Source organism: Eriocheir sinensis, chromosome 8, assembly GCF_024679095.1.
Source record: "Eriocheir sinensis breed Jianghai 21 chromosome 8, ASM2467909v1, whole genome shotgun sequence".
Classification (NCBI taxonomy): Eukaryota; Metazoa; Arthropoda; class Malacostraca; order Decapoda; family Varunidae; genus Eriocheir; species Eriocheir sinensis.
In genome coordinates, this window is record NC_066516.1 from 19,606,535 (window position 1) to 19,620,652 (window position 14,118).

Consider the following 14,118-nt stretch of genomic DNA (forward strand, 5'->3'; position numbering starts at 1 on the left):
CATCCTCCTCTTTTTCTCTCCCTTCCTCCTCTCTGTTTGTCCTCTCTACCTCACCTTCCCTCTCTCCCTCCATCTTCTCCTCCAGTTTGATAAAAAAAAAGGAATATAATCGCTTAAACTTTTGCATGACGCGATAAAGATTCTGAAAACGAGGGATCCGTCAGGAATTCAGTAATTTTACACTATGATGGTGGTGAGGCTATATATAAAGTGTCGATCATTACTTAAGGTTAAGATTAGTAAGGTTAAGGTGAACATAGTGAGTGATGCTACGAAGACTTACGTGACAAGCCAACATTCTTTTCGAAATTTCGTAGTTACAGCAGCCGCTTTCATTTCCATACTAAGAACCGCATCCCTGAAAGCCTGGTTAAGTAAGTCCATATACAAGTCGCAACACCACAAGTAACGCCTATATATTATACAACGTGACTAAGGTTTTCATTAAAGGGATCGTCTTGTGACAAATCAGGGATGTAGACTCGAGAAAAGAAAAAAAATAACTAAGTTCTTCCACTCTTAGGGAAATACAGTATAAAGGCAGATTCGACATAGCAACATCAAAAGTTTCTCCCTCCTTTTATGAATAGCCATAGATGCAGAGGACATAGAAGGAAAAAAATATATATTATCAGTGAAACTAAAAACGTCACTCAGCGCAGCGTCTCACATCCACTCGCAAACACTTCAGGCGACGAAATCCCTCCTCCAGTCGACACCCGAGCCCCGGCACACAAAGGGATCCTCGGCATTTCTTTAGAACAGGAGAAGGATCTGAGGCTGTTATTTGCTCTCATCCTTGTGCGATCTAAGCAAGGACGTTCGCTCTTCACACAAATGGAAGTGAAGCTGAGTTGGTGATACGAGATTCTTTATTCATGCACAATAAATGATCGAAACCTGCATTATAGTAACTAATATGTCTAAATAGCGCTGAAGAAATATAAACGTGGTGAAATATGAGCCTCTTATGTAGCCCAACTATATTGAATTAAAGACGTGATCAACCAAGTTAGCTTTGTGCTATATAAAAGAATATTGATATACCATTTCACTGATAGGCTAAAAGTTTACTTCTGCTCACTAAGATTAGTATAGGTCTGAAAATTTCAATGCATTCGTTAATTCTTCAAGATTGTATAAACAGATCCAAGAGTGATAACGAGAAGGATACTTAGATATAATAAATAATAACGTTAACTTTAGGAGTAATGAAGACACAGTTTCTACCGATAAAAAGAACAACACAAGCATAAGGCCCCCGTTAAGCCTCACCTCGCCGCGCCCTTCCGAGGCTGTTTATCATAATGAAGCTTTAATATGCATTGCCTCCCCACGCCGGGACATTACCGTCCCCGTACGAGGAAGCATAATCGAGGCAAACCTGCAGGCACAACCTATTCCGACGCAAGTAACACACAGCCTTCCTTGCTTCTTTCCTTCGTGTTCTTTCTCCTTCTTCTTTCCTTTGTCCCTTCCTTCCTTCCTTCTGACACCCTAAATGGCGGTAGGGAATATGGGTAACAAAATCAACAAGCATAACAAGAACTACAAAATCACCAGCACAAAACAACCAATCGCTGTCACCATCACCACCAACCACCCCTCCTAACCCACACCAAAGCAACAATTCTGTCACCTACCACTACCCACAGCCACCACCAAAAGCAACAATAACGCCGTATTACCACAAACTAACATCAATAAAAAGTGACCCAACCACCAACAATATCAACAACCCTCCACCAACACTAAAACCAACAAAAAAGAAGCTTATCAATAACAAAAAAATCAGCTTCTCGAATAACCAGCTCAACCTAAATAGCCACTTCAGCCACTCATGTCAAGAAATGTGATTACTTGAATTATTTCGTACTCTTCCTGTCCTATACATGAAAATTATAACATGTTTTGAACGAATGATTTTCAGTTGTTATATATTTTCAAAACAAATATTACCGAACGTTTGCCAAAATTTGTCAAAAGCAAAAAATATGATCTGCAAAAGATTCTGAAATTCACATGAAACAGAGTATAGTAAAATGCTGACAAATGAAAACTTGAAATATAAATAAATGCACTAAAACGAAAGTACAATTTCATGGAAAAAAGTAAAATTTTGTGAAATATTTAATCTAAATATTTGAAAACCAATAGGAAAAACAGTAATAAAGCATTTATACAAAGAACAAAAAGTAATGGAATAAAACAGTACCAAGCAAGCTGCAAAACCACATATATATTTACAAAAGTATACATAACGAGTTATTGTGAACAACTCCACAGTCCACACCTCCATTATTAGGAATGACACACATGGGGCGGCGGCGACAACACACCAGCCGAATGTCTCAAATCCACTTTTCCTTCCCCTTCCTTATCTTTTCATCTCTTCTTTCTCAGTTTATCTTTCCTTTCCTCCAATCTCCTCGCAACTACCGCATTTGAATACAACTTCCGCCTCTCTTTCTCCTCTTTTTCTTCTTCTATATTTCTCTCCTTTATTATTCTCCGATTTCTCTCCTGCTGAGTTTCCTTCATCCTCTCCTATATCTCTACGATTTCCACCGCTCTTTGCTCAATTTCTCGAATATCTCCTTGAATTATTCCTATTTTTATCTTCTATCTCTTCCTAATTTTTCTCATCTATTCTCGTCCTCTTACTCATTCTCCTCCTCCTCCTCCTCCTCCTCCTCCTCCTCCTCCTCCTCCTCCTCCTCTTCCTCTTCCTCTTCCTCTTCCTCCTCCTCCTCCTTCTCCTCCTTCTCCTCCTTCTCCTCCTTCTCCTCCTCCTCCTCCTCCTCCTCCTTCTCCTTTACTGGTTGGCTTCATCGGACGAGTCTTTAATGATAAATCGGAAAAAGTAATATTAAAACTATAATTCGCTGGTTCGACCCCATCTAGAGTACTGTGTACAGTTTTGGTCTCCCTATTACAGAAAAGACGTAGAAAAGTGAGGACGGGTTCAACGGAGAGTATCAAAAATGATTCGTAGGTTGAGAAATGTATCTTATGAATAAAGGCTTAAAAAGTATATTTATTCAGCCTATCAAAACGAAGAATGCGAGGCGATCTAATAAAAGTTTAAAATGTTTAAAGGATTCCGTGATATTAATGCGGAAGATTACTTTACAATTGATCGATCAAATAGAACAAGAAATAACAATTTCAAGATAAGTGGTAAAAGTTTATCGTCGCACGAAGCCAAAAACTTCTTATTCAATCGAGTCGTTAATGTTTGGAACTCTCTACTCTGTGATGTCGTTGATAGTACAACAGTTACGTCCTTCAATAATAGATTAGACAAGTATTTTGAATTCAACCAGCAACAAAGATATTACTCATAGTCGTAATAACGTTAAGTTCTTTCGAATACTGGTGTCGTTGTCCGTTTTTATCGCCCGGATAGTGGTAACAGTAATAGTAGTTCTTTCCTCTTTCCTACATAATTTCCATGCAGTTTTTCCATGCTGCATGGTTCTTTTTCCTTTCCTGCCAGCTTTGGCTGGAGGGATGAGGGCGTGGGGAGGAGCCTTACCCTTTGCTAACCTTAATCTTCCACCTTTGATTAGGTAGTTAGTGTGCCTTGTCACAAACAGCCTCGTAAGGACCATCAGGTCTGCTCTTGTTTGTTCTTCCTTTGTGTTCCTTTGTGTTCCTCCTCCTCCTTTTCCTCCTCCTCCTCCTCCTCCTCCCCTTCCTCGTCCTCCTCCTCCAACGCCTCATACTCATATTTCCACCTTATCTTCTCTCTTTCCCTTTCTCTCCTTTTTCTCAGCATTTTTCACTAACTCCACTTTTCTCCTCCTCTTCCTTGGCGATCACTTTATCTCTCTTTTCATCCTTCATCCTTCCCTCCTTCCCTCCCTCCATCCTTCGCTATTTTTCTCTTCTTCCTCGCTTCTAAATCTTACACTCGAGTCACAGTTTTCAGCCAGATATTTCTCTCCCCAATATTTATCGGTGAACGTAAAAGTGAGGAAAAATTGGAAAGAGTTGGAGAATATTCGATAATGTTATCGTTTACAGCCCTCCGGTGTGTGTGTGTGTGTGTGTGTGTGTGTGTGTGTGTGTGTGTGTGTGTGTGTGTGTGTGTGTGTGTGTGTGTGTGTGTGTGTAATACAAAGGGAGAGAGAGAGAGAGAGAGAGAGAGAGAGAGAGCACTCGCATCTTTCACACTCTCAGCCTCAAAAAAATTCTCCACACTTTTTCAAACTTTAGAACTCTCTTATGCTTCTCAAGTTCTTTTCCTACACTAACGTTTCACTAAGAGCTATCGAAATAATATAAAGAAACACTAGTGCTATCCCATAGAGCAAAGACCTTGTCACAGGCTAAAACTATGGCAGTAGAGGTGCAGACTAGAACAAATTTATACCCTTAACAACGCAGGTATATGACCGCCACAAAACAACAAAGAGATAATACTAACACTACAACCCCTTATAACCGTAAATGAAGAACAAACAACACTCGCATTATAAACACCAACTCAACCCCAGTACAATATCACCATTGCCTCTACTACCACACAATGTCATCATCATCATTAACTTGAACGCACGGCCACTCCATCTCGGCTTTATTTCCAGGGACCAAATTATACATATTTGTTTTCCTCTCAAAAAATGCAATCCCATTTACTCTCATACGCACACACTCACACACTCACACTCACACACAATAAAATATTCTTTCCATATTTATAACTATGTTACAGGATATGATAAAAAAAAAGATATTGGCATAGGCTGGTGACTGGAAGTGTTAATTTCCAGTTTAATGCTTAAATTAGTATTTTTTGCACCATAGTTTTTTTTTCTTCTCATAAATTTGTCGAAATCAAGAACTCTTGTACACAAACAAATGTGTAAATCACAATATGTGAGAAATTCAAAGGTTTCTGCTTTAATTACAGTTTAGTACTCCTTTATGAATGTACGGGGCAGGAGTAGGAAGAGAGCGACTACTCTAACTTGAGAGAGGGGATTTTGATCGGATGAGAACTTTACAGGCTTCTCGGGGGGGATCCGTTTTCCAGTTGTCTGAAGAAGCTGGGAGGAAATTACAAGACGGGATGATTTAGTCTTTGTGGCGAGTCTGAAAGGAGGAAGGTAAGTGATGACAGCGGGAGAGAAAGCGAAATGATGAAAGAGGAGGAGAAAGATAAGGAGGATGTTGTGGTGAGCACGAAGAACGATAAGAAGGACACTACAATGAACCAAGATGATGAGACAGACGAGAGTGAAGGTGAAGGATAATGATGAGGAGGAGGACGTGGACGATGATGCAGACGACGATGAGGAGGATGAGGACGAGGACAAGAACGAGGTAGAAGATAATTTGCTAACGACGATGGAAGGTGAAGCAATAAAGGTAGCATGAGGCTTCTTGGCAGATTTAAAATAATGAACGTTACTGGTGTGGGATCCGATGCTTTTTTTCGGCCTAAGTTTCAATATTACTGGAATTACTGAAGCTAATATGTCCAGTGGTAATGACGTTTCTGTGGTATTGTTGATGTATCTGTTAATGGTGTTGTTCCTGACACTGTTTCTGAGGATAGTGTGTTCCGCATCCCTACCGTTTTCTCCTTTATATGCAAATCAGGACTTCGACACATCAGCAGGGAGCGAGAGGGGAGTGTATGTGATATAGGTGTGTGTGTGTGTGTGTGTGTGTGTGTGTGTGTGTGTGTGTGTGTGTGTGTGTGTGTGTGTGTGTGTGTGTGTGTGTGTGTGTGTGTGTGTGTGTGAGAGAGAGAGAGAGAGAGAGAGAGAGCTTTAAAAATATTTTCGTTCGTTACGTCATTTTTCTTTGTATTGAAAACGCTTTGCTCGCGCACACACACACACACACACACACACACACACACACACACACACACACACACACAAGCTGGGGTCTTTTGATATTAAAAATCTGCAGACCTTGTTTGTATATCTCGTCCATTTTTACCGTCCGTGTGACATTTATTCCGAGCACAACATCGAGGCACAAAAATACCCGGCACAGAAAATGCACGTGTCCCACTAACCGTGCCCCCCCTTCCCCCTCCAGGTCTCTTCTCTCTCTCTCTCTCTCTCTCTCTCTCTCTCTCTCTCTCTCTCTCTCTCTCTCTCTCTCTCTCTCTCTCTCTCTCTCTCTCTCTCTCTCGTAATCATGTATTTATTACATATGCATTCATTTATCGAATTGTACATTTATTTCCACAAAAAAGACAAATATGCAACATGCATATATACCTCCTACTTAACAAAACATGGTTGTAAAAAAAAATTCTATTAGCCGATATCTTTTCAATTGAAATGATTATACTAATTTATTAATGCTTAGTATACGTTCCATGAACGGAGTATAAGCAAATTCATTTCTAATATAATGTCATAATGTTTTTTCGTTATTGAGAAATTTAGTTTTTTTTTTTTAAGTTCAAGATATGTTGCTGATCGAGAAAATAATTACTATTAGTGTGCATTGGTGAAATATTTAATATTTCCAAATAACATCATGCATCATGTCAAACCCTCTCCTCCTGGAACACAAAGCGGAAAAAAACGTAAAGTAAACTGCCTGCCACCACGCACCTCGGTATAGTAGCCCTTGAGGCGGGTGAGCAGCGGGTAGTCCTTCCGTTCGTCGAAGGGACTGGGCTGGCCGCCGGGGGTGAGCAAGGGTACGTTCCAAGCGCCGGAGAAGCGAGCAACCGGAGCCAGAACGTAGGCCTCCACGGGGCCAAGGAACACGTCTGTGGGAGGAAGAAGTGGAAGCGTTTGAGTGGCAGGGCGGCGAAGAGGTTTATGCTGAGCAAAGACAAGTTAAGACTAGAAAGAATATTGACAACTATAAAGATTTAAAATATATCAGCTGAGGAAAAAACTTTTAATTGCTTCTAAAAACACGTCATTTTCCTGAACTGTGTTACCTTCTTCACATAACATTAAATTAAGAAATTGAAACATTATTCGCAACCTTTGGAAGTCAGCCTTGGCCCGTTTACCTGGCTCACCACATAATAAAAAAAAGAACTCAAGAATACTTATAAACGTCACAGTGTCAATTACTTGCATTTTTGTTTAACTATTTATAGATATAGCACATTTACAACAGTCAGAAACACTAAATATCTAGATAGCAAAAACAACCTCCACCTCGTCTACTTGGTTCATTACTTAACACTAAAACAAGAGCGTTAAGAATTATGTTTATCACACTGTTAGTTGTACAAAAGATTTCCTCTTATATATGAACAAATTAACTAAGTGTTCTGCTTTAAGGTCGTCCAGAGAAACATTTCCGTCTGTTGGTGATAATACAAAAAATAAGCGAAAAATATCACAGCCACAGAAGCAGCTCCATCTAATTGTAGTATTACAACAAAAAAAGCGAGAAATATGTCACAGCCACGAACTCTTTTTCCACATTTTAGCCTGGATTTTTTACCTTTTGAAAGTTTGGATTCCCACAAAATCCCGGAGTTACTATGAAACAGTTTGGGGCCGAAAACTCTGGCTGTTTGATAACCAACATGAAACTTTCTTTATTTTTTAGTTTCCCGCTCTGTGCGTGTGTGTGTGTGTGTGTGTGTGTGTGTGTGTGTGTGTGTGTGTGTGTGTGTGTGTGTGTGTTTATAAATAGCATGTTTTGTTCACCTGCCCTTATTCTGCCCCCGCCTCCCCCTACAGAACACCCAGCAATAGTGACGGAGAGGGAGGGCGTGGAAATGCTACAGCCCAGCAGAATGGGAAACACTTGGCTCTCACCTCAGAACCGTTCCTCATTTCTTTCTTCTCATTCTCATTTCAACTATCCCAATGTTCTAGTCTTCCATGCTGATAAATAAATTTCGTCTTGTAGGTTTAAAAAAGAATACGATGAACTTTAACCTGTTCCTTCTCTGCACATAATTTAATGGCTTGGTAGAAAGAGAAGCTGCTAATTCAACCTTTATGTTTTCGCTTTTAACAAATTAACAAAAAAGGGTGGAAAACAGCAACAACATCATAAGTAAGAAGAAGGAGATGAGTAAGTCAGAGAAAAATAGGAATAGGAAAATAGGAATATGATAGGATATAGGAAAAATAGAAAAAAATATGACATTCACTATTTATGCTAAAGACGGGGCTTTCGTGTACCATTTAGAGGACTGGTGACTTCATACGGGATCACAGTAACAAGACCAGCAACAACAACAGCAACAACATGAGCCAGGCAGGGAGACCAAAATAAGGCTCAAGGCATTGCTAAGGCTACCCAAGTTGTCCTTATCCCCGAGCATCAAGGCGCTCTTTCCCCTAACCCCCTTCATGTACAGTATCAATATCAAGGGATGGGTAAGGATTTCTTCGGCCTAACCTTCCCCTTTTAATAACCTTCGTCTTTCCAATGTTTTCTCGAGTCTCGTCGTGTTTTTGTTTCCTTTTATTCATTTTCCTCTTTTTTTCTTCTCCGTTTTCTTTCTTGATGTTTCTTTTACTTCCTCTCTTTAATTTTGTCATGTTTCCAATTCTCTTATTTTTTCTTACATTATTTAATAAGCCACTCTCTCGTATTACAATTCCAAACTCTTCACTCTTCATCTTCTCTTCTCTTCTCTTCTCTTCTCTTCTCTTCTCTGCTCTGCTCTGCTCTGCTCTGCTCTGCTCTGCTCTGCTCTGCTCTGCTCTGCTCTGCTCTCTCTCTCTCTCTCTCTCTCTCTCTCTCTCTCTCTCTCTCTCTCTCTCTCTCTCTCTCTCTCTCTCTCTCTCTCTCTCTCTCTCTCTCTCTCTCTCTCTCTCTCTCTCTCCGGGCTGGTCAGGGGATAATAGGGTTAGATCCTGTATACCTCGTGGGAGGCTGGAGGACACTGAACCCAAACACGGATCAGTATCGACCAAGACATGCGTTACCGCCTCACGTCTAGTCATCCAGAGCCAATTAAAGGTGCACGGATGAAAACGTGGTGCATGTCAATCATAAAGGGCGATAAGGGTTAAAGGTCTTTGTGTTAAGATTTATTCATTCCGCTCAAACAAGTCATATTTATCAAACTTATATTTTCAGTACGTTCTCCCTTTGTAGATGCTTCGAGAGAGAAAGAGAAAGGAAGAGATGAAGCAAATAATTGAGCAGGCAAATGAATGAAAATATTGGTGAAAAGAATCAAACAGCTACAAACACTTTAAATCATACATCAACACATACAAATAAAAACGAACACAAAGAAGAACATAACAAGAGAAATTAGAAACAAGAAACTTTTTGACTGTATCCATTATCTCTCTTTGTTGTCAGCGAGGATGCACGCTGATAAAAGAGAGATAGATAGATAGATAGATAGATAAAGAGAGAGAGAGAGAGAGAGAGAGAGAGAGAGAGAGAGAGAGATTAATTAACAGATACTTTAGCTCTCCGCCTTTTGGTATAATAGAAGCTCTGTTAGCATGGCCACCTAGCGCCTGTAAGACTTTGTAACACCCACACCACTACCCCGCAACCTAACCCCATCTACCACTACCACCACTCCCATTACCACCACCACCACCACCACCATCACCACTACCACTGCTTACACCACTACCACAACCACAATCACCACCTCAACCTCCTCCTAATACCATTTTTACAACCAATATAATTACATTTTTGCGACTAATGAGTGTGTATGTGTGTGTGTGTGTGTGTGTGTGTGTGTGTGTGTGTGTGTGTGTGTGTGTGTGTGTGTGCCAACACACACACACACACACACACACACACACACACACACACACACACACACACACACACACACACACATAAATACACAAAACAAAGCTAATATGCAACTGAATTTTCTATGCTCCTGCGTCCATCAACAACAACAACAACAACAACAACAACAACAACGCAGTTTCAAATGTGAATACAAAACACTGCCGGTTAACTTACTTATGCAGCCGAGACTCAGACACAAGACACCAAAGTTCCAGCGTTCTTTACCCACCTTGATTGACGCTTCTTAAACCCACATGAGCCACGCCAAACCCACATTTAACCATTCCTTCCTGCTATCATTTGCCATATACCCGCGTGACTTCACCTGACCTTGCTTGTCCCGAATGACCCAATTTAAACTCGACTGACCCTATTCGACTCATAATGCCCTCAGTTTAACCTAGCTTGACCTTGCCTCCCTTTGTTACCACCCAGTACGCCTCGCTCCACCCTCTTTCATTGTCCCTGTTTCGTCCACTCTCTCTTTCTCCCTGTTTTATTAAAGCATTCCACGCGACCACCAGAGACGGGCCAGGAACTGCGGAAACCACTTACAGTGATACATACTAAAAGAGGAGGATGCGCCGACACACACACAAACAGATACACTGAAACACACACACACACACACACACACACACACACACACACACACACACACACACACACACACACACACACACACACACACACACACACACAAACAAATTAGTAAAAAAACACACACACATACACACAGGCATATTCATACCTTTTTGCGATGTTTTGTTTTGTTTTTATTTCGAATCTACTGTGTTTCTTCCTTATCACGATTGCCCTCATCCCCCACACTGACTCCAACTCTCTCTCTCTCTCTCTCTCTCTCTCTCTCTCTCTCTCTCTCTCTCTCTCTCTCTCTCTCTCTCTCTCTCTCTCTCTCTCTCTCTCTCTCTCTCTCTCTCTTACTCTCTTTGATACAAATATCGCCTCCAAAGGCTCCGTGCAGGTAGTGGGAGATAAGGACGGACGGACGGAGGGAAAGAAAAGGAAAAATAGACGTGCGGCCGAAGATAGGAGTAAAGAAAACTCTAGCGAGGATTGGAGGTATAAAGGGACTCGTCTAGCTTCCTGATAGTCTTATTTTTGAGCTAGTTTTGTACTTAAAGAGAAGGTTTGATTTTGGAGTTAAACAATGGCAAACATTTAGTGACGTCATGTCACTTTTCTGAAAGAATCTGAATATGAGTGTTAATGGTTTAACGATCATTCACCGAAGTGACCGAATGATATCTATGTATTCACAGTGTGTAGAGGGGGGTGGGGAGGCAGAGGCACTCAGAAGAAGTCTTTGTTTGGAAATTACGCATTTCTTCAGGAAATTTCTTTCTAAAGCAAGCAGCTCTGGCGGGGATAAGTGTTAACTGTCTCTTCGGAACAATCTTACTTTTTCGTAAAATATATTTCAAAGTGTCTGGGAGTCCGACGTATTTTTCCCTGCGGTTATCATAGCTGAAAACGTTAATTTAAAATACGTTTGCAGCCAACATCTTTGACAGCACTCTGAAGTGGTAATATTCAGTGATTTAGACGTGAACTTTTGGAAAAAGAAAGATAACTGTGATGGAGAGGTTAGGTACGAGGCAAGGATGAAGGCAGTAATGAAAAGATGAAGAACGGAAAAAGGCAAAAGAATGGGAAAAGAATGGAAGGAAAAAATAATGAAGTCAAAGAACAAGAGTAAGAGGAAATGACAAAAACAGTATCTCATCAGAGGAGGAAATTTAAATGGATGAACGAAGAGAGAATTGTTGATCGAAGAAAAAATTACGAAAGGAGGACACTCGGAGGAAGAGTGGCGAGATAGGAGGAGAGTGAATCAAATGAGAAAGGGAAAAATGTGCTGGAACGAACGAAGGAGAGAAGGAGGGAGGAAGCGACAGGCAGAGAGGGATAAAAAGAAAGGTAAAATTACATAGGCAGAAAATGAGAAAACGAACTAAGAGACAGACAAACAGATAGACCGACAGACAGAAACAGACAAAAATAGAAAGAAAGAAAAAAAAGAAAGAAAAGAGAAAGAAAGAAAAAGGAATGAAGAAAGAAGCAAAGAATGAAGAAATAAAGGAAGAAAGAAAGAAAGAATGAATGAAAGAGAAAGAAAGACAAACACAGACAGAAAGGTACAAAGAATTAAAGAAAGAAAAGAGAAAAAAAGAAAGAAATGAGAAAGAGAGAGAAAGAAGAAAAAACAGAAGCAAAGAAACGAAAAAAAGAAGGAAGGAAGGAAAGAAGGAAGAAAGAAAGAAAGGAAGAAAAAAAGGCTGAAAAAGAAAGAAAGAAAGAGAAAAAGTGAGGCGACTGAGGGGGGTGGGGGGGGGGGGAGGGAGAAAGTTACTTCAACCCGAGGAAGCCAAAAACTACGAGAGGAAAGGAGACAAGGGACGGCGAAGGTGAGGAGGAAATGAATTCTTTCTGTCGTGAAGCTGTTCCAAAACTCTCCCACGCCGCCTCTTTTTTCTCTCCTTGCCTCCTCCTCCAGCCCCTCTTTTCCTTCCTCTCTCCCTCTTACCGTTTTCTATTGCTCCAGCGTAACCCTCCTCCTCCTCCTCCTTTTTCTTCTAAGTCTTCCTCTTCCTTCCACATCCTTTCTTCCACCTCTGTCACTCTTACGAATCAATGTCTCTGTTGGTCTCTTTCAACCTCCTTCACTTTCCTTCTATTCCACTCTATGACTTTCCATGACCATTCAGTCTATTCGAACTCCCCTTTCATTCTTACTTTTTCCTCCATTTTAAACTTTACCTGATTTGACATCACATAATATATTTTTTCCCCTTCATTACTCTTCTCTTTAATATCACCTACATAATTCAACCCTTTATCGTCAACCACAAACGTCCTTCAGTTCAGTACAGTTCGGAAGCCTTTGCAACGGTCCTCTCTCAAGTTTTTTTTCCAACCCCCACCTCCTCAAACTAACTCATAACCTCCCCAATTGCCATCGCCCACAGGCAGTGCTCCAAACCAGGGCGGAGGAGGCGCGCTTGAGGAAGTTCGGCATACCAGAAAACTTGGAAGGAAGGAAGGAAGAAAGGAAGGAAGGAGGGAAGGGCCGTAGGTAGCGTAAACTTTGTGTGTGTGTGGGGGGGGGGGGAGGGGGTTGCGTGTGTGTGTGTGTGTGTTTGGGGGGGGGGGGGTTATGGTTCGTGGATTCGTGGATTGAAAGAAAAAAGAAGTAAAGAGACAAACAGACAGATGCAGATAGACAGACAGAGAGACAGATATAAAAGCAGACATGTTGATGGACAGAGACCCACAACTTCCAGACAGATAGACAAACCGTCGAAAAACATGGATAGATAGACCGACAAACTCACATAAATGGAGAGAGAGAGAGAGAGAGAGAGAGAGAGAGAGAGAGAGAGAGAGAGAGAGAGAGAGAGAGAGAGAGAGAGAGAGAGAATGAATGAGAGAATAAAAGAGAGAACGAGGAAGGGGAAAGATAGATAGGGACTAAAAAAAAAAAGTAAGACGTTCCAAAATTTGAGAAACGAACCATAAAAAAACTTCTAAAACTTTTCACTTAACTCCTTCCTCGCCTTTCCCTAGCTATTACTCTTCTTACTTTCCTTCGTCTCTCCTTGCTGTAATTCATTTCTTCCTCACACTCAGCATTTCCGTCCACATTTATCTCAGTTTTCGCGCTCTTCACTCCCTCTCTCTCTGTGTCTCTGTCTGTCTGTCTGTCTGTCTGTCTGTCTGTCTGTCTCTCTCTCTCTCTCTCTCTCTCTCTCTCTCTCTCTCTCTCTCTCTCTCTCTCTCCAACACTGTTTCTCATTTCCTTCACGTCTTATTGTCTCTTTCTCCCTGTCCCTCTGCGCCTCCCTGTCTTCCTCCCTCCTTCGCATTACTTTTTTTCTCTCTATTCCTCAGTTACTTCTTCTTCTTGTCCGCCCACACACACACACACACACACACACACACACACACACACACACACACACACACACACACAAACAAACAAACAATCACACACACACACAAAGGATGGAAAGAGGACACAGAAAGAAAGGAAGGATGTGGTGGAGTGGGGGGGGAGCGAGGGTAAGTCTTTCCAGCTGTCCTACATGAAGAAAGACAACTAAATTAGACTTCTCCAACGTAAACATTCTCAGCCGCATCTGCATATTTCTCATCAGCACTTTATTGGGTTGGGACGCTTATTATTATCACCATTATTTGATCCAAGCGCTTCTGGGACGATATTTGACCGGTTTAGAGTTCCGATCCGAAAAAATGGAGAGTATTGGAAAAATATCACGCTCGCTTTCCCTCTCTCTCTCCCTGCCACCTCGCTCCCTAGGCTGCGTGGGAACTTAACCAAAACTTGCCTCCCAATCCGTAAAC